This window comes from Tamandua tetradactyla, chromosome 3, assembly GCF_023851605.1.
Source record: "Tamandua tetradactyla isolate mTamTet1 chromosome 3, mTamTet1.pri, whole genome shotgun sequence".
NCBI lineage: Eukaryota > Metazoa > Chordata > Mammalia > Pilosa > Myrmecophagidae > Tamandua > Tamandua tetradactyla.
The window spans coordinates 206,924,520-206,943,140 of record NC_135329.1 but is presented as its reverse complement, the minus strand read 5'-3'; the positions used below and the strand labels follow the sequence as shown (position 1 = coordinate 206,943,140).

Sequence of the window (18,621 nt, the reverse complement as noted above, 5' to 3'; positions counted from 1 at the left end):
TGTCTGTTGGCATGAAACACTGGGCTGTAAGAACATTTTATACCATGGAAAGAGTCTCATGGAATATTGTCAAATAGAGATAATTAGGTTATAAAACATCTACTCTAGGAGCCAATTTTTCATTTGGTAAAAAATATACGCATATATGACATTAGGGACACCCAAATCAATAGGCCAAGTCATTGATCTTGAGGTTTTGCTCTTGTGAAGCTTAGGTATGTAGCAGAGAAGCTTAACCGACCTATAGGTTGCCTAAGAGTCATCTCTGGAGGACCTCTTTTGTTGCTCAGATGTGCCCCCCCCCCCTAAGCCCAACTCTGCAAGTGAAACCATCACGCTCCCCTACATGGGGCATGACATCCAGGGATGTAAGTCTCCCAAGATTGAGCCTGGCCCTGGCAACATGGGATTAACAGTGCCATCCTGACCAAAAGGGGGAAAAGAAGTGTAACACATAAGGTATCAGTGGCTGAGAGAGTTCAAATAGAGTTGAGAGGCTACTCTGGAGGTCACTCTTATGTAAGGTTCAGTTGGACCTTACCACCTACCATAAGTTGCCAAACCCAACCAAAACCATTCCTGCCAATCCTAAAGAATAGCTAAGACATTATATAAGATTCTACAAACGTTCTATGCACTGGTGTAACTTTCCAGAAACCTACAACCTCCAGATGAGTCCCTGGACCAGATAAGTTCTGAAATGCAGAGGTGCCAGCCTTTCCAGAACATCAACTTGTTCTATCCTTCTATCCCATATTATCCATAGCCCCCTCATATTAGAAAAGTTGGAATGGGCATAGCCCAAATACCCCTAAAGAGTGGGAGAAAGATCAAAAGTGATGGTGGAGCCCTCCTCTCCCTCTTTCTCCGCTGGCAGCGCTCCCGCCGCCATCCAGCCCTCCTCTCCCTCTTTCTCCGCCAGCGGCGCTCCCGCCGCCATCCAGCCCTCCTCTCCCTCTTTCTCCGCCGGTGGCGCTCCCGCTGCCATCCAGCCCTCCTCTCCCTCTTTCTCCGCCGGCGGCGCTCCCGCCGCCATCTTGCCCTTCCCTTTCCCCTTCTGCTCCGGCGCCACTCCATCCGCCATCTTATCCTTCCCTTTCTCCTCCTGCTCTGGAGGCTCTCCAACCACCACCGTGCCCTCTTCCGCCTTCACCGGCTCCTCCGCCACCATCCTTGACAGCCTTGCCACCCTCACCTTTCCTCCTCCAGAACAGCTACTGGGGGAGTGGAGACGATACAGAGCAGCTCCCGGAGCCACGACAGAGATCAAAGGGACGGTGTACCCCATCCTGGAACGGCTGACTGTCTGGGAGAACCAGCTCCGGTGAGATCGCCGAGGGGTGCGGGCTTTCCCAGGTGGGACGGCAAGCGGCCGGAGTCCCTCCCTTCCTCCTTCCCAGGCCAGCTGGCAGAATTGGGCAGGCGGTCCCCTCGGGCCAAGGCGGCTGGCGGTCCCACCACGCGAGGCCCCCCAGATCAACTGAGAGAGTTGGGTCGGAAATCCCCAGACCGTGGAGAACGGTGACCGGGGGGTCCTTTCCAAACACGTGAATCCCCGGTCCGGCTGGGAACGGTGCACTCTCCCGGGCTGCGGCGGCCGGCGACCCTCCCCGTGTTCGGACCCCCGGGCCGGCTGTCACTCTTCCAAGCTGCTTCGGCTGGTGAACCTCCCCCATGGCGAGAGTTTTCCAAAGTTAAAGGACCCACAGCACCTTTTACTGGTGGAACCCGCAGACAAACGTGTGCCACGAGCGCCACCTACTGGGCAGGATAAGAAAAACAGAACCCAGAGATTTCACAGAAAAATCTTTCAACCTGTTGGGTCCAACACCCAGGGAAATCTGACTAAATGCCCAGATGCCAGCAGAAGATAACGGATCACGCTCAGAAAATTGAAAATATGGTCCAGTCAAAGGAACAAACCAATAGTTCAAATGAGATACAGGAGCTGAAACAACTAATGCTGAATATACGAACAGAAATGGAAAACCTCTTCAAAAACGAAATTGATAAATTGAGGGAGGACATGAAGAAGACATGGGCTGAACAAAAAGAAAAATAGAAAAACTGAAAAAACAAATCACAGAGCTTATGGAAGTGAAGGATAAAGTAGAAAAGATGGAAAAAACAATGGATACCTACAATGATAGATTTAAAGAGACAGAAGATAGAAATAGTGATTTGGAGGATGGAACATCTGAATTCCAAAAAGAAACAGAAACTATCGGGAAAAGAATGGAAAAATTTGAACAGGGTATCAGGGAACTCAAGGACGATATGAACCGCACAAATATACGTGTTGTGGGTGTCCCAGAAGGAGAAGAGAAGGGAAAGGGAGGAGAAAAACTAATGGAAGAAATTATCACTGAAAATTTCCCAACTCTTATGAAAGACCTAAAATTACAGATCCAAGAAGTGCAGCGCACCCCAAAGAGATTAGACCCAAATAAGCGTTCTCCAAGACACTTACTAGTTAGAATGTCAGAGGTCAAAGAGAAAGAGAGGATCTTGAAAGCAGCAAGAGAAAAACAATCCATCACATACAAGGGAAACCCAATAAGACTATGTGTAGATTTCTCAGCAGAAACCATGGAAGCTAGAAGACAGTGGGAAGATATATTTAAATTACTAAAAGAGAAAAACTGCCAACCAAGACTCCTATATCCAGCAAAATTGTCCTTCAAAAATGAGGGAGAAATTAAAACATTCTCAGACAAAAAGTCACTGAGAGAATTTGTGACTAAGAGACCAGCTCTGCAAGAAATACTAAAGGGAGCACTAGAGTCAGATACGAAAAGACAGAAGAGAGAGGTATGGAGAAGAGTGTAGAAAGAAGGAAAATCAGATATGATATATATAATACAAAAGGCAAAATGGTAGAGGAAAATATTATCCAAACAGTAATAACACTAAATGTTAATGGACTGAATTCCCCAATCAAAAGACATAGACTGGCAGAATGGATTAAAAAACAGGATCCTTCTATATGCTGTCTACAGGAAACACATCTTAGACCCAAAGATAAACATAGGTTGAAAGTGAAAGGTTGGGAAAAGATATTTCATGCAAATAACAACCAGAAAAGAGCAGGAGTGGCTATACTAATATCCAACAAAGTAGACTTCAAATGTAAAACAGTTAAAAGAGACAAAGAAGGACACTATATACTAATAAAAGGAACAATTAAACAAGAAGACATAACAATCATAAATATTTACGCACCAAACCAGAATACCCCAAAATACGTGAGGAATACACTGCAAACACTGAAAAGGGAAATAGACACATATACCATAATAGTTGGAGACTTCAATTCACCACTCTCATCAATGGACAGAACATCTAGACAGAGGATCAATAAAGAAATAGAGAATCTGAATATGAGCTAGACTTAACAGACATTTATAGGACATTACATCCCACAACAGCAGGATGCACGATACACCTTTTTCTCAAGTGCTCATGGATCATTCTCAAAGATAGACCATATGCTGGGTCACAAAGCAAGTCTTAAGAAATTTAAAAAGATTGAAATCATACACAACACTTTCTCGGATCATAAAGGAATGAAGTTGGAAATCAATATAGGCAGAGTGCCAGAAAATTCACAAATACGTGGAGGCTCAACAACACACTCTTAAACAGCAAGTGGGTCAAAGAAGAAATTGCAAGAGAAATTAGTAAATACCTCGAGGCGAATGAAAATGAAAACACAACATATCAAAACTTATGGGACGCAGCAAAGGCAGTGCTAAGAGGGAAATTTATTGCCCTAAATGCCTATATCAGAAAAGAAGAAAAGGCAAAAATGCAGGAATTAACTGTCCACTTGGAAGAACTGGAGAAAGAACAGCAAACTAATCCCAAAGCAAGCAAAAGGAAAGAAATAACAAAGATTAGAGCAGAAATAAATGAAATTGAAAACATGAAAACAATAGAGAAAATCAATAAGACCAGAAGTTGGTTCTATGAGAAAACCAATAAGATTGATGGGCCCTTAGCAAGATTGACAAAAAGAGGAAGAGAGAGGATGCAAATAAATAAGATCAGAAATGGAAGAGGAGACATAACTACTGACCTCACAGAAATAAAGGAGGTAATAACAGGATACTATGAACAACTTTACGCTAATAAATACAACAATTTAGATGAAATGGATGGGTTCCTGGAAAGACATGAACAACCAACTTTGACTCAAGAAGAAATAGATGACCTCAACAAACCAATCACAAGTAAAGAAATTGAATCAGTCATTCAAAAGCTTCCTAAAAAGAAAAGTCCAGGACCAGACGGCTTCACATGTGAATTCTATCAAACATTCCAGAAAGAATTAGTACCAACTCTCCTCAAACTCGTCAAAAAAATCGAAGTGGAGGGAAAACTACCTAATTCATTCTATGAAGCCAACATCACCCTCATACCAAAACCAGGCAAAGATATTACAAAAAAAGAAAACTACAGACAAATCTCTCTAATGAAAATAGATGCAAAAATCCTCAATAAAATTCTAGCAAATTGTATCCAACAACACATTAAAAGAATTATACATCATGACCAAGTAGGATTCATCCCAGGTATGCAAAGATGGTTCAACATAAGAAAATCAATTAATGTAATACACCACATCAACAAATCAAAGCAGAAAAATCACATGATCATCTCAATTGATGCAGAGAAGGCATTTGACAAGATTCAACATCCTTTCCTGTTGAAAACACTTCAAAAGATAGGAATACAAGGGAACTTCCTTAAAATGATAGAGGGAATATATGAAAAACCCACACCTAATATCATCCTCAATGGGGAAAAATTGAAAACTTTCCCCCTAAGATCAGGAACAAGACAAGGATGTCCACTATCACCACTATTATTCAACATCGTGTTGGAGGTTCTAGCCAGAGCAACTAGACAAGAAAAAGAAATACAAGGCATCAAAATTGGAAAGGAAGAAGTAAAACTATCACTGTTTGCAGACAATATGATACTGTACGTCGAAAACCTGGAAAAATCCACAACAAAACTACTAGAGCTAATAAATGAGTACAGCAAAGTAGCAGGTTATAAGATCAACATTCAAAAATCTGTAGCATTTCTATACACTAGTAATGAACAAGCTGAGGGGGAAATCAAGAAACGAATCCCATTTACAATTGCAACTAAAAGAATAAAATACCTAGGAATAAATTTAACTAAAGAGACAAAAAACCTATATAAAGAAAACTACAAAAAACTGCTAAAAGAAATCACAGAAGACCTAAATAGGTGGAAGGGCATACCGTGTTCATGGATTGGAAGACTAAATATAGTTAAGATGTCAATCCTACCTAAATTGATCTACAGATTCAATGCAATACCAATCAAAATCCCAACAACTTATTTTTCAGAAATAGAAAAACCAATAAGCAAATTTATGTGGAAGGGCAGGTTGCCCCGAATTGCTAAAAACATCTTGAGGAAAAAAAACGAAGCTGGAGGTCTCGTGCTGCCGGACTTTAAGGCATATTATGAAGCCACAGTGGTCAAAACAGCATGGTATTGGCATAAAGATAGATATATCGACCAATGGAATCGAATAGAGTGCTCAGAAATAGACCCTCTCATCTATGGACATTTGATCTTTGATAAGGCAGTCAAGCCAACTCACCTGGGACAGAACAGTCTCTTCAATAAATGGTGCCTAGAGAACTGGATATCCATATGCAGAAGAATGAAAGAAGACCCATATCTCACACCTTATACAAAAGTTAACTCAAAATGGATCAACGATCTAAACATTAGGTCTAAGACCATAAAACAGTTAGAGGAAAATGTAGGGAGATATCTTATGAAACTTACAATTGGAGGCAGTTTTATGGACCTTAAACCTAAAGCAAGAGCACTGAAGAAGGAAATAAATAAATGGGAGCTCCTCAAAATTAAACACTTTTGTGCATCAAAGAACTTCATCAAGAAAGTAGAAAGACAGCCTACACAATGGGAGATAATATTTGGAAATGACATATCAGATAAAGGTCTAGTATCCAGAATTTATAAAGAGATTGTTCAACTCAACAACAAAAAGACAGCCAACCCAATTACAAAATGGGAAAAAGACTTGAACAGACACCTACCAGAAGAGGAAATACAAATGGCCAAAAGGCACATGAAGAGATGCTCAATGTCCCTGGCCATTAGAGAAATGCAAATCAAAACCACAATGAGATATCATCTCACACCCACCAGAATGGCCATTATCAACAAAACAGAAAATGACAAGTGCTGGAGAGGATGCGGAGAAAGAGGCACACTTATCCACTGTTGGTGGGAATGTCAAATGGTGCAACCACTGTGGAAGGCAGTTTGGCGGTTCCTCAAAAAGCTGAATATAGAATTGCCATACGACCCAGCAATACCATTGCTGGGAATCTACTCAAAGGACTTAAGGGCAAAGACACAAACGGACATTTGCACACCAATGTTTATAGCAGCATTATTTACAATTGCAAAGAGATGGAAACAGCCAAAATGTCCATCAACAGAAGAATGGCTAAACAAACTGTGGTATATACATATGATGGAATATTATGCAGCTTTAAGACAGGATAAACTTATGAAGCATGTAATAACATGGATGGACCTAGAGAACATTATGCTGAGTGAGTCCAGCCAAAAACTAAAGGACAGATACTGTATGGTCCCACTGATGTGAACCGACATTCGAGAATAAACTTGAAATATGTCATTGGTAACAGAGTCCAGCAGGAGTTAGAAACAGGGTAAGATAATGGGTAATTGGAGCTGAAGGGATACAGACTGTGCAACAGGACTAGATACAAAAACTCAAAAATGGACAGCACAATAATACCTAATTGTAAAGTAATCATGTTAAAACACTGAATGAAGCTGCATCTGACCTATAGGTTTGTTTTTTGTTTGTTTGTTTGTTTTTACTATTATTATTACTTTTATTTCTTTTCTCTATATTAACATTCTATATCTTTTTCTGTTGTGTTGCTAGTTCTTCTAAACCGATGCAAATGTACCAAGAAACGATGATCATGCATCTATGTGATGATGTTAAGAATTACTGATTGCATATGTAGAATGGTATGATTTCTAAATGTTGGGTTAATTAATAAAAAAAACTAAAAAACAAACAAACAAACTATTTACCGTCTTAAAACTAATTATTATTAACTGCTTTTGCTATAGTGAAAGCACAATGTGCATAATACAAAAAGTTTCTTTCAAAAAAAAAAGTGATGGTGGAAATATACAGAGAAAGTTGTGTTTAACATGTTGAATCATTATACTTATATTCCTTTTAGTCTCCAGCACCTTAGAACAGCTAGAAATAAAAACCTAAAATTGTGGAATTGTAACATATCAAACTCTGAAATCTGTTCTACAACTAACTGTTACAATGTACTTTGGAATTTATTACTTTTTTGTATATATGTTACTTAAAGAAAAGGAAGAGTAAAACAGAGAAGATAAGATTTAACAAATGAGTATGACTGCTACATCATTATATTGGTATTTCTTTTGGTCTCCAGTGTCTTGGAGCAGCTAGAAGAAAAAACTAAAAATCGTGAACTGTAACCCATCCCGAACTTTAAAATCTGTTCTATAGCTACTTGTTAAAATATACTTGGAAATTTATTGATTTTTTGTATATATGTTATATTTCACAATAAAAAAGACAAAAGAAGAAAAATAAAAATAAATTTAAATAAAAATTAAGCTGTTTATAAAATATAAGGGGATAGGAATGAAGATTAAATTTGTAATTAAATAAATTTAATAGCATAAAAGTGTATATATATGGTTAGAAAAAAATTAATATGCTTCAAAAAGATTACTTTGGATCATGTGCTTATGGGTGTTGGGTTGCAAGATTTGGCAAATAAAATACAGACGTCCAGTTAAATTTGACTCTCAAATGAACAGCTTGTCCCCAGTTTCCTAGGGCTTCAGCAATGATGCACCAGGAGATAGGTAGCATAAAACAATAGAAATTTATTGCCTCTGTCCTGGGGTTGCACATCCAAAATCAAGGTGTCAGCAGGGCCCTCTGAAACCGGTAGGGGCCCCTGTCCCACGCCTGTTGCTTCGCTTCTGGCCGTGGCTTGCCTCTGCCCCAGCTGTCACATGGCATTCTCCTCTGTGTCCACATTTCCTTCTCCTGTAAGGCCACCTGCCGTATCAGATTAAAGGGCCGCCCCACTCCATCGTGGCCTCATTAGAACTTGCCTGATTCCATCCATAACGACCCTATTTCCAAATCAGGTCACCTTCTGAGTAGGACATCAGAGGTCCTTGGTGGGGACACAATGCAACCCATAACCACAACGAATAATTTCTAGGATCAAAAGCATCCCCCGCAATTACTGGTGGTTTATCTGAAATTCAAATGTAACTGGATGTCTTGCATTTTAGCTAGCAACCCCGCTATGGGTGAGTTTCACTTTCTTTTTGTCTCCCTGGATTTTCTGTGATAAACGTATTTATTTTATTCTGAAATAAAATGTGTAAGAGGGAGGTGTGCGCGGTTCCCGTGGGAAAAGGCCGCTTGCAGCAGCGACGAATCTCTGCCGGGGTTCCCGCGCGGGCTCAGCGGCAGCCGCCACCAGATGGCGCTGCGGAGCCGCAGGGCCCGGGCCCGCAGCTCGCCGCCCGGGAGAAAGTGGACCAGGGTGTCCTCGCGGGGTTCAGAGGAACCTGGGAGTCCATCCTCCTCCTGCGCCCCAGGACAGGGCGAGGTGAAACCCCCGTCGCCCCCCACCCCCCACCCCCAAAGCCCCGGAACTGCTGTGACGATGTATGAGTCCCCGGGGAGGAACTCAGGAGTCAGCCAAACTGCGCCCTACTGCCCGGGGTCCCTTCCTCCAAGCAGACCCGAGGCGTCTGCCCCGGACTCTGGGTAGATTCCAGGACCGAGGAAGGAAGATGCGAGGGAGGGCGGAGCACGAAGATGAGCAGTGAGAGCAGTGAAGGGTATTCGGCCGGCGTGAGGAAATGCTCCGGGATGATCGGTTGCCTGCCGAGCAGAGCGGGCCGGGGCACATGGTGGCGCGCTGGGTGCGGGAATAAGGCGATGTGCAGTCAATGCTTTCAGTCCCCAAAGATGCCCCGAGCCTCTCTCTGTGCCACCTGCTGCTGCCCTGGGCCCTGGGGATAAAGTCCGTGCTGTCCTGGAGCTCATATTCTCCTGGGAAGAGATAAACAATAAATAGGCAGACCGATAGCATCATCTTGGGGCGTTAAGTACCAGAAGAAAACGAAGCAGAGCGAGGGAGCCCTAATCCAGGGCCTGTTTCCTGCCCCAGTTGGGCTGACAGTGATGCGGGAGTGAGGGAGGGGCGTGGACAGGGCAGGAGCAGGAGGCAGGAGGTGCCCCTCCCACCTTCTGGACACTAGGGCTGGGCACAGCTGCGCTGAGGGGGACCCTGCCATTCTAGCAGCCTTCGAAGGGATGGAACCCATAGGGCTGGTTGGAAGAAGGCAGCCTGGGAAGGAGGAACCAAGCCCCTGGGGCCTCCTGGGGTGGAACGGGGCAGGGAGAGGCTCAGGGTCAGCTCAGCCTGGGAGCAGAGAGGGCAGAGAGCGAGAGCTGGAGAAGCGGGCTCCTGAGGGTCCGGTGCATCAGACTGGCTCATCCATGAAAAATCAACCTGCAGTGAGCTGCTGCACGCAGGCCCTTAACTTAGGAAAACCATTTCCTATACCTGGGGAGGAAGATGTTTGATGACAATAATCTCTTTAATTACTGCTCCCCCGCCCCACCCCGCCCCCATTCTTTAAGCTAGACCTGCCCCTGGGTGAGGGAGGTGCAGCCGCAATGCCGGGGTACACTCTGATTCCTGCGTTTGAACTTGAAGGTCTGGGCCCTGGTGGCTTAAAGGTGATCTTTGAGGGTGATTCAGTCTAAAGGGGTTTTAGCTTCTTGTGCTGACTTTTGACACTTCCACCCCTCCTCCCCGCAAGGACTCTGGGACTTCATGGAGCCTGCCCCAGGCTAAGATCCCCAAACCATCCCAAGGCAGTGTGGGATTCATGCTTCTAAGCCCTGGGCCCAGCGTGCAGCGGGCAGCCGCCAGCACTTGTCAGCGTTGTGAGAGCACTGCCAAGGCCAGAGAGTCCCACGGAGGCCGGGTCAGCTGGGGCCTGGGCCGCCGACAAAGGGACCTGAAAGCAGGGGCCTGGATACAGGCCCTGAAGAAGGGGTGTCATTTGCATAGCTGGGAAGGAGGGTGTGTTGAGCCAGCCAGGGTTTCCCAGAATGCCTCCCGATTTCCTCTCAAGAAGCCGTCTCCGAGGTGGTCCCGAGAGAAGCAGTGAGAGCAGAGGCAGGGATGGGTTTCTCAGTGTACTTCCAGAATGAGTGGCCCTAACCACAAGGCACCAGTGCTGAGTCAGAAGGCAAGCAAGCATAACCACCGCCACCCATCCTCCGTGGTCTGCGGAAGTCTCATCCTGGAGTGGGCTGAGTGGTGGCCCCCCAAAAGATGTGTCCACATCCGAATTCCTGGAACCTGTGAATATGACCTCGTTTGGGAAAAGGGTCTTTGCAAATGTGAATTGAGTGAAGGATCTTGAGATGAGAAGACCTTCTTGCATTATCTGGGTGGGCTCTAATCCAAAGACAAGTGTCTTCAAGGAACACACACAGATGAGGAGATGCCCATGTGAAGCCAGAGGCAGAGACTGGAGTGGGCAGCCACAAGCCAAGGAATGCCTGGGCCACTGAGCTGGAAGAGGCAAGGAATGGACCCTCCCTTAGAACCTTCAGAGGGAACATGGCCCTGCAGACACCTCAATTTTGGATCTCTGGCCCCCAGAACTGTGAGAGAATAAATTTCTGTTGTTTTAAGTCACCCAGTTTGGGGTATTTTGTTACAGCAGCCTCAGGGAATAATACACGCCCCAGCCCGCCTTTCTGCTGACTCCTGAGGGTTGGCATCCTGGGAACCTTCCCCTCCTGTGCCTTGTCTTGCTCTGTGTCCTCCCGGGAGTAGAACTCGGTCCCTCCACCTCCTTCTACATAAAATGCACATGCATCAAGGGAGTCTTGTTTTTAGGAGACCGTGGATGAAGGGGGTGAGGGAAAGGGTCTAACCGGGAAGGGCTCCATTCTCCAATCACTTTTTTAGCCTCTGTCTCCCCCCATCCCATCCCCAAAGCAGTAAATGAAATGTCTCTTTTCATTTTAAATATAGCCTTAGCAGCTTATCAAATAATTGATTCCAAGAAAATATTGTACTTTTCCTTGACCAAATTTGGGTGAATAATGTGATCTCCAACTGTTAACAAAGCTAATTGGATACCTCTGGAGTGGCAAACCCCCAAAGAAGGAATTGGGTACAATTGAGTATGTGTATGTGTGCACACGCATTTGTGTGTGTTGCATGTCTGTTCCCTCCCCAAGCTCTTCCCTTCCACCTTTGCTCTCAGGAGAAAAGGAGAGGCGGCCTTCCCTGCTAGCAGGCCACAGGAGCCTTGTCACCTGGTATGCGAGATGCTGCCCTGAATCTATTTCCAAGAACAAAGAACAGCAAAAACTAAAGGAGACTGCCCAGGCTTGAAAACCCCCTGGGTGTGTGTCTTTCCAGGGCTGGTGGAAGTTTCCAGAGGTGCACAGCTGGCTCCCACACATGCAGGCTTGGGGGCCACCTCTCCCCTGGCCTGCAGGAATGCCTGTCACCCCTGCTGCTCTGCAGCCTGTCAGGGGTGTCCCGGTGGGGGCCACCGCCCACACCCATCCAGTTATACAAGCCAGAAACCTGAGCACGTCCCAGCGCCCTCCTCGCCCAGTCCACCCCGTCACCAAGGCCCGTCAATTGTATTTTCTGTTTGTCACTCAAATGTCACGTCAGCCAGAACCCCCATTATCAGCTCCGGTGACATCTTGTCCCCCCGTCCCCTTCGTGGCACTTGTCACAGTTGCAATTTGTCTGTGAGCTCCGAGAGAGCAGAGGCGGTGGCTGCGTGTCCGTCACGGTGTCCCTAGGGCCGGGAAGCCTGGCGCCTTGATGCACAGGCAGACCTACCAAATAAAGGAACAAATGGACGAAGGCCCTTGAGAGCCTGGAGGGTGCTGGGAGAAATAGAGGCGTCCCCACCGAGCTGGGGGGCCGCCTGGGAAGAGCCCCAGGTGCCCTAGATGATAAGAAGGGCGAAAACCTGGCACAGCAGATGGGCGCCCCTCCCCGACCCCAGCACCCACTGGGGCTGGCTGGAGGCCTCACAGGCCCTACCGCTTGGGGTGGAAGAGAGGTGATCCTAGGAGAAACAGAACCAATGGGAGAGAGCTGTAAATATGAGATTTATTTATTTAGTCCTGTAAATATGAGATTTATTTATTTAGTGCTTTTTAAAAGTTTTTTTTTTAATTGTGAAAAATAACATATATACAAAAAAGCAATACACCACAACAAGTAGTTATAGAACAGATTTCAGAGTTTGGTATGAGTTACAGTTCCACAATTTTAGGTTTTTCCTTCTGGCTGCTCCAAGACACTGGAGACTAAAATAAATATCAATATAATGATTCAAGAATCATGCCCATTTGTTAAATCCTATCTTCTCTTTTATAACTATACCTTCTCCTTTTATTTTTAAAAATTATTTGTATTTTATTGATGTATAATCACATACCATGTAATCATCCAAAGTGTACAATCAGTGGTTCACAATATCAACATATAACTTTGCATTTTATCACAATCGACTTTTTTTCTTTTTTGTGAAAAATAGCATATAATCAAAAAAATAAATAAATTTCAAAGCATATCACAACAATTAGCTGTAGAACAGATTTCAGAATTTGGTGTGGGTTACGATTCCACAATTTTAGGTTTTTACTTTTAGCTGCTCTAAGATACTGGAGACTAAAAGAAATATCAATATAATAATTCAGCAATCATACTTGTTTTTAAACCCTATCTTCTTTGTATATAAGTCCACTATCACCTTTGATCTTACTCTCTAGGGGTATTTGGGCTATGCCCATTCTAACTTTTTCATGTTGGAAGGGACAGTGGATAATATATGGGATAAGGAGATGGAACTAGTTGATGTTCTGGAAAGGCTGGTCTATCTGCATTTCAGGACTTATCAGGTCCAGGGACTCATCTGGAGGTTGTAGGTTTCTAGAAAGCTGCCTGAGTGCATGGAACATTTGTGGAATTTTGTATATTGCCCTAGGTGTTCTTTAGGATTGGCAGAATGGTTTTGGTTGTGTTTGGCAAGTTATGATAGTTGGCAATGTCTAACTGAAGCTTGCACTACTGTGATCTCCAGAGTAGCCTCTCAACTCTATTTGAATTCTCTCAGCTACTGATATCTTATTTGTTACACTTCTTTTCCCCTTTCAGTCAGGATGGCATTGTTGAGCCAATGGTGCCAGGGCCAGGCTCAGCCCTGGGAGTCATCTCCCACACCAGGGAGACTTTCACCTGTGGATGTCATGTCCCATGTAGGGGGGAGGACAATGGTTTCACTTGCAGAGTTGGGCTTAGAGAGAGTGAGGCCACATCTGAGCAACAAAAGAGGTCCTTCTGAAGTGGCTCTTAGGCATACCTATAGGTAGGCTAAGCTTCTCTGCTACATACATAAGCTTCACAAGTACAAGCTTCAAAAATAAGGGCTTGGCCTATTGATTTGGGTGTCCCTATAGTTTGACACAGTATCAGGAGTTTCCTCTGTGGTACAGTTTAATAGTGTCATAATGTAAATATAAGATTTATAAAGGTGTCTCACACAGCCATGGAAATGGAAGAACCCAAAATCCGTAGAGCAAGCTGTGAAGCTGGTGGCTCTGACAAAGGGTCTGGATAAACTCCACCAGAGAGGCTCACTGGTTGAAGAATCAGTGAAAGAGTCTTTCTCTCTTAAAAGCCTTCATCTGTCATGGGAGACATGCCTTAGTTGATCACAGATGTAATGAGCCACAGATGCAATCAACTGACACGATTTACTACACCAGCTTTCTGGTTTATCAACTAGTCACGAAATATCCAAAGCTTGCCTGATCAGATGACTGGACATAATCACTTGGCCAAGCTGACAGCAGAACCTAACCATCATACAGGGGCATTGGGAACTCCCGCCCTACCTGGATGGTGTTGGCCAGGTGTGTTTTCCATTCATTCAACTTTTCCAAGGGCTATTGGATTCAGAGTGTCTGCAAGTGGTGGGGCTTTAACAGGTGCTGAGTGGGAGGAGGGGTCGAGAAGTGAAATGTGGACCATTCTGCTTTTTAGGGAACCATAAAAAGGGGATTAATCTATTGGGATTTAGGGAGCCATCCTAAACTCCCTGCCAGGCCTCGGGCTGCAAGCGGCCTCTTTCACAACTTTTTTTTTTTGTGAAATTCTCAAACCTGCAGAAAAGTCGAAAGAAAAGCACAATGAGCATCCCTCTACCTTCCCTTAGATTCTCCACCTCGAATCATTTTATCCGAACTGCTTTCTCTTTCTCTCTTCTCTGCTTTCATGTACTTTTATTTTGCTGAACCATTCGGAGCAAGCTGCTGACACTGTCACCCTTCACTCCTGGTTATCTCAGCATCTCCTAAAAAGAACATTCTCCCACAAAGTCACACCGTTATCCCAACCATCACAGTCTCCAAAATGCCATCTGTGTTCAAATTTCTGCAATTGCCCCCGACCCCCCCAAACATCTTTTATAGTTGGATTGAAGAAACCCTATCCAGGATGCAATCATGTTTCATGTGTGATAATTTAGTTGTTGTGTCTCTTTAGGTTCTTTCAATCTGAAACCATCCTCTGCCTTCTTGTTATTGATGTGATTACTGCTTTTTTTCATGACATTAGTTGGCCAGTAGAACGTCCCACATGTGTAGGATGTCTGGTTGTTTACTCATGATTAGATTCAGGCTTAATATTCGTGGTAAGGTGGCTTCCTGGGTGATATTGTGTACTTCTCATCGCATCGCATCAGGAGGCAGATAAGGTCAGGTTGTACCCTTCTTGGTGATGCCAGGTTTGATTACTACACCTCTCTCCATCCCCCTTGGAGTAAGGAGTAGTTTGTGGGCTGGTCCCATGGCCCCAGGACCACCCAAACAGCCAGTTCACCCAGTAATTTTAGCAATCATTGATGACACGTGCTGGAATCAGGTATTTCAGTGGGGGTGCAAAGTAGCGTTTTTTAATTCTTTTATTCCTTATACATCTACCAGGGGGCATTTTCTTGCTAAGAATTCCTTCCCTCTCCCCCCCCCCCCTTTTTTTAAATCACTGTGGATTCATGGATTTTAAAAATGTGTTATAATTCAACCCAATATTATTGTTATTCATTTTTGATGTTCAAACTGTCCCACATTTGTCCAGAGCCCTTTAGGTCAGCTCATGGGTTCTTTTGACAGTTGCATTTATTTATTTTTATTTATTTATTTTTGCATGGGCAGGCACCAGGAATCGACCTGGGTCTCCAGCATGGCAGGCGAGAACTCTGCCTGCTGAGCCACCATGGCCCGCCCTGCATTTATTTTTAAGGACTTTTTGCTTTCTGGAAATGCAAGCTATTCCAGGCTACATCGTTCATTTCCAACCCCAGATCAGGTTCATTTTAGCGGCAAAAGTCTTTAGAATACAAGAGCTTAGATCACTGCTCCTGGGATGTTGTTGCTTCTAGACCATTGGTGGACAGAGTTGGGAAATTCATTTTGAAACAAATCATGAATTCAAGCCGACGTTTCCAATTCAAAGCTACCATGACAGGGTTTTTCTAGATCTCTTCCACTTATCACTTGTATCATTCTTCCCCTTCTTTCAGTAAAGTATATATTTGCATATTCATTTTGCATATTTTATGCATGAAAGTTTCAGAATTGCAAGATCAATAACAGTAAACCTACTAAGAAAAGTTTAAAATATTTTTTGCAGTCCTTTTTTTAATTAGAGAAGTTGAAGGTTTATAGAAAGAACATGCGGGAAATAGAGTTCCCACACACCCTCCCCCATGACGAACATTTTCACAGTCCTTTTTTGTTCTTAGAACATATCTCATTAAGGATGTGCAATCAGAGGGCTAGAATTAATTCCTTGCTCTGCGTGATTAGGGTATCGGTTTGATTTGTTGCCAGTCTGGTTGTTTCTGTTTGTACTCCATTGTACTGTTTGGTTTTTCTCATCCTTTTTAAATTGAATTTTATTTTTTGAATATGTAAAACATTTACATGGTGCAAAAGTTAGTTGCTATCAGAAGGTACCCAAGAGACACCTCGCCCCACACCTGTCCCCTCTCCCCTCTGCCCCCACGGTTAACTCTTTTCATTCATTTCTACTTTATACTTCCGGCATCACGTTTCACTAAAATAACACACATGTGTTCTCATTTTCTGTTGGCTTGCAGCTGCATCACTCCAATCTCTGCCTTCTCCCCAGTATCTCTGTGTCCAGATTCCCCTCTTCTTATAAGGGTGCCAGTCCTACTGGGGTGAGGCGCACCCCAAACCAGCATCTAACGTGAACTTGATGACATCTGCGAAGATCCTACTTCCAAATAAGGTCATGTTCACAGGCCCTGGGGGTTAGAACCCCCAACTACTTTGGGGGGGGGGACACATTTCATCCCCCAAAAGTCATGCCGCCGGCTGACTGCTTCTATCTCACCTCCAGTTCTTTGGCCTCTCGTGGGACATGGGTGGGTTTGGGGGTGCGTCTTGGAGGAGGAGCTCTGAAACTGGAGGAGTTTGAAGCGTGGCAGCAGAGACGGGGTTTCTGTGGCAGACACCTACCTGCCTTAGTCACGACATGCGCTTTTTGATACGAGCTTGAGACCTCACATTACAGATGCTCCAATATTGCTCCTTGGCTTCATAAGGAGACTTAGAGGTTCCAGTTTCCTGCAAATAAGATGATTTCTTCTCATCACGCTAACTTGGCTCTCAGAGGGAAGTACCAAGCGGGATGTTAGCTAGATGTTTACAAAAATCTCAGTGAAACTCACTTTTTATAGCACATAGTCACACTCACAATGTACCCAGGAAGTGGAGGTGGGGGCCATGATTATCTGGGAGGAGGGGTGTGAAATAATCAATGGCGCAGACGCCCTTACTTTGGGGGACCTTTTCACACCTACACCGATACAGCTGTGATTAAGATCACCTGGCCCAGGTGTGAGGCGGTCCAGGCATCGAGATGAAACCGCGTGAATGGTGACAACAGCCCTTTCCGCGCCTGGGGGGACTTTTCAGCGAGACATTTTACTGTACTGCCCGAGCTGTTGGCGGCATCTGAAGCCGCAGTGTGGGGACAACCCGGTGAGTCAGAGCTGGAGACCAGGAGGGTGAGAATGACCACTTCCTGCACATGAACAATGCTCCAACGAGTGTCACCATAGGCAAGAATCAGATCAGATTGCGTTCTTCCTGCCTCAGCTTCAAGCCCTCCACAGACTCCTGAAAAAACCCGAGCCACTGCCCAGGGAGTTTGCCTGGGGGTGGTCAAGGTGGCTTGCCTCAGACTGGGGTGATTTGGTTAATTGGGGTTATTTTTTTAGCGTCAGCAGCCAAGCAGATGTTAACATTAATTCGGTCATCTGTGTCTTAACTCATGATATCCTCATGGCCAGTGAAGTTCTGCAGAAGTTTGGAAGTGGAGTAGTTTTGCCAGGTGGATCAGGAAATGCGGGACAGAGGAGGGGGCGCCTGTGTAGACCTGACCTTAAAGGGTGGATGGGACCTCGGTGAAAGAGGACAGAGGTTCAAGGGTTGGGAAGAGTGGGGGATGGAGGCAGGAAGGTGGAGGAGCATCCTCTCCCCACCGCTACCCATCACGCTGACCATCAGATGGCTCAGGCTCAGAAACCAAGCACTGGGTGGACTTCTGAGATAAAACCATAAATCTTGAATTTGTCCAAACATAATGTGGCAATTTTATTTTTAAAAATTTTGGAGTCATGTTTTAAAAATTTGACATTATAGAACAGGAGCATTGATTTCTGGGCACTGTTAACTGAAAAATGTCTTCCACAGTAACTGCCAAATATCTGTGAGATTAAAATGACACTCACTTCCAATTGAGGTAGGTGAAGGAGCAGGATATTTAGGGGGGGTCACCTAGGCTACCAAGGACTGTCCCATTTACTTGTGGGGTCCAGATGTAATCATTAAAAACATCCATTTCACTCCCCAAAGTGTCCCAATTTGGACAATCAATAATCTGGTGCCTTAGATTCCCAGCTGCTATGACAAATACCACACAATGGGTTGGCTTAAACAGTGGGGATTTATCGTCTCAAGGTTTTGGAGGCTGGAAGGCCTGCTTGCTCCCCGGGTGGGTATGTTCTGGCTGGCTGGCAATCCTTGGGTTCTTTGGCTTTCCCATGACGTGGAAATACCCTCTCCTTTCTCTTCCAGGTTCCCGCTGACTTCTAGCTCCTCTCCGTGGCATTCTCTCACTATTTCTGAATTTCTTCTGCTTATAAAGGCCTCTAGTAATACAGATTAAGACCCAATTCCATTCAGTTGGGCCAAATCTTAATAAAAAATAATATCTTCAAGATATTCTATTCCTATGGGTTCACACCCACAGGAATGCAGATTGACTCCCTAAAAGTTCTAAGTTTGGAGTACATAATATAAGCCACCACATACAGTCACCTTACTTATCC

At 44.5% G+C, this 18,621-nt stretch overlaps 1 protein-coding gene across 1 annotated transcript in view; it reads left to right on the top strand.

Annotated features, from left to right (window-relative positions):
- Window positions 1-1,213: 1,213 nt before the first annotated feature.
- Window positions 1,214-18,621, top strand: part of LOC143678206 (uncharacterized) — a 52,636-nt gene continuing 35,228 nt past the window's right edge. Inside the window, exon 1 of the mRNA XM_077155408.1 lies at window positions 1,214-1,324. The gene's annotated coding sequence lies outside the window, so the exon portion shown is untranslated. The remainder of the gene's footprint in view (window positions 1,325-18,621) is intronic.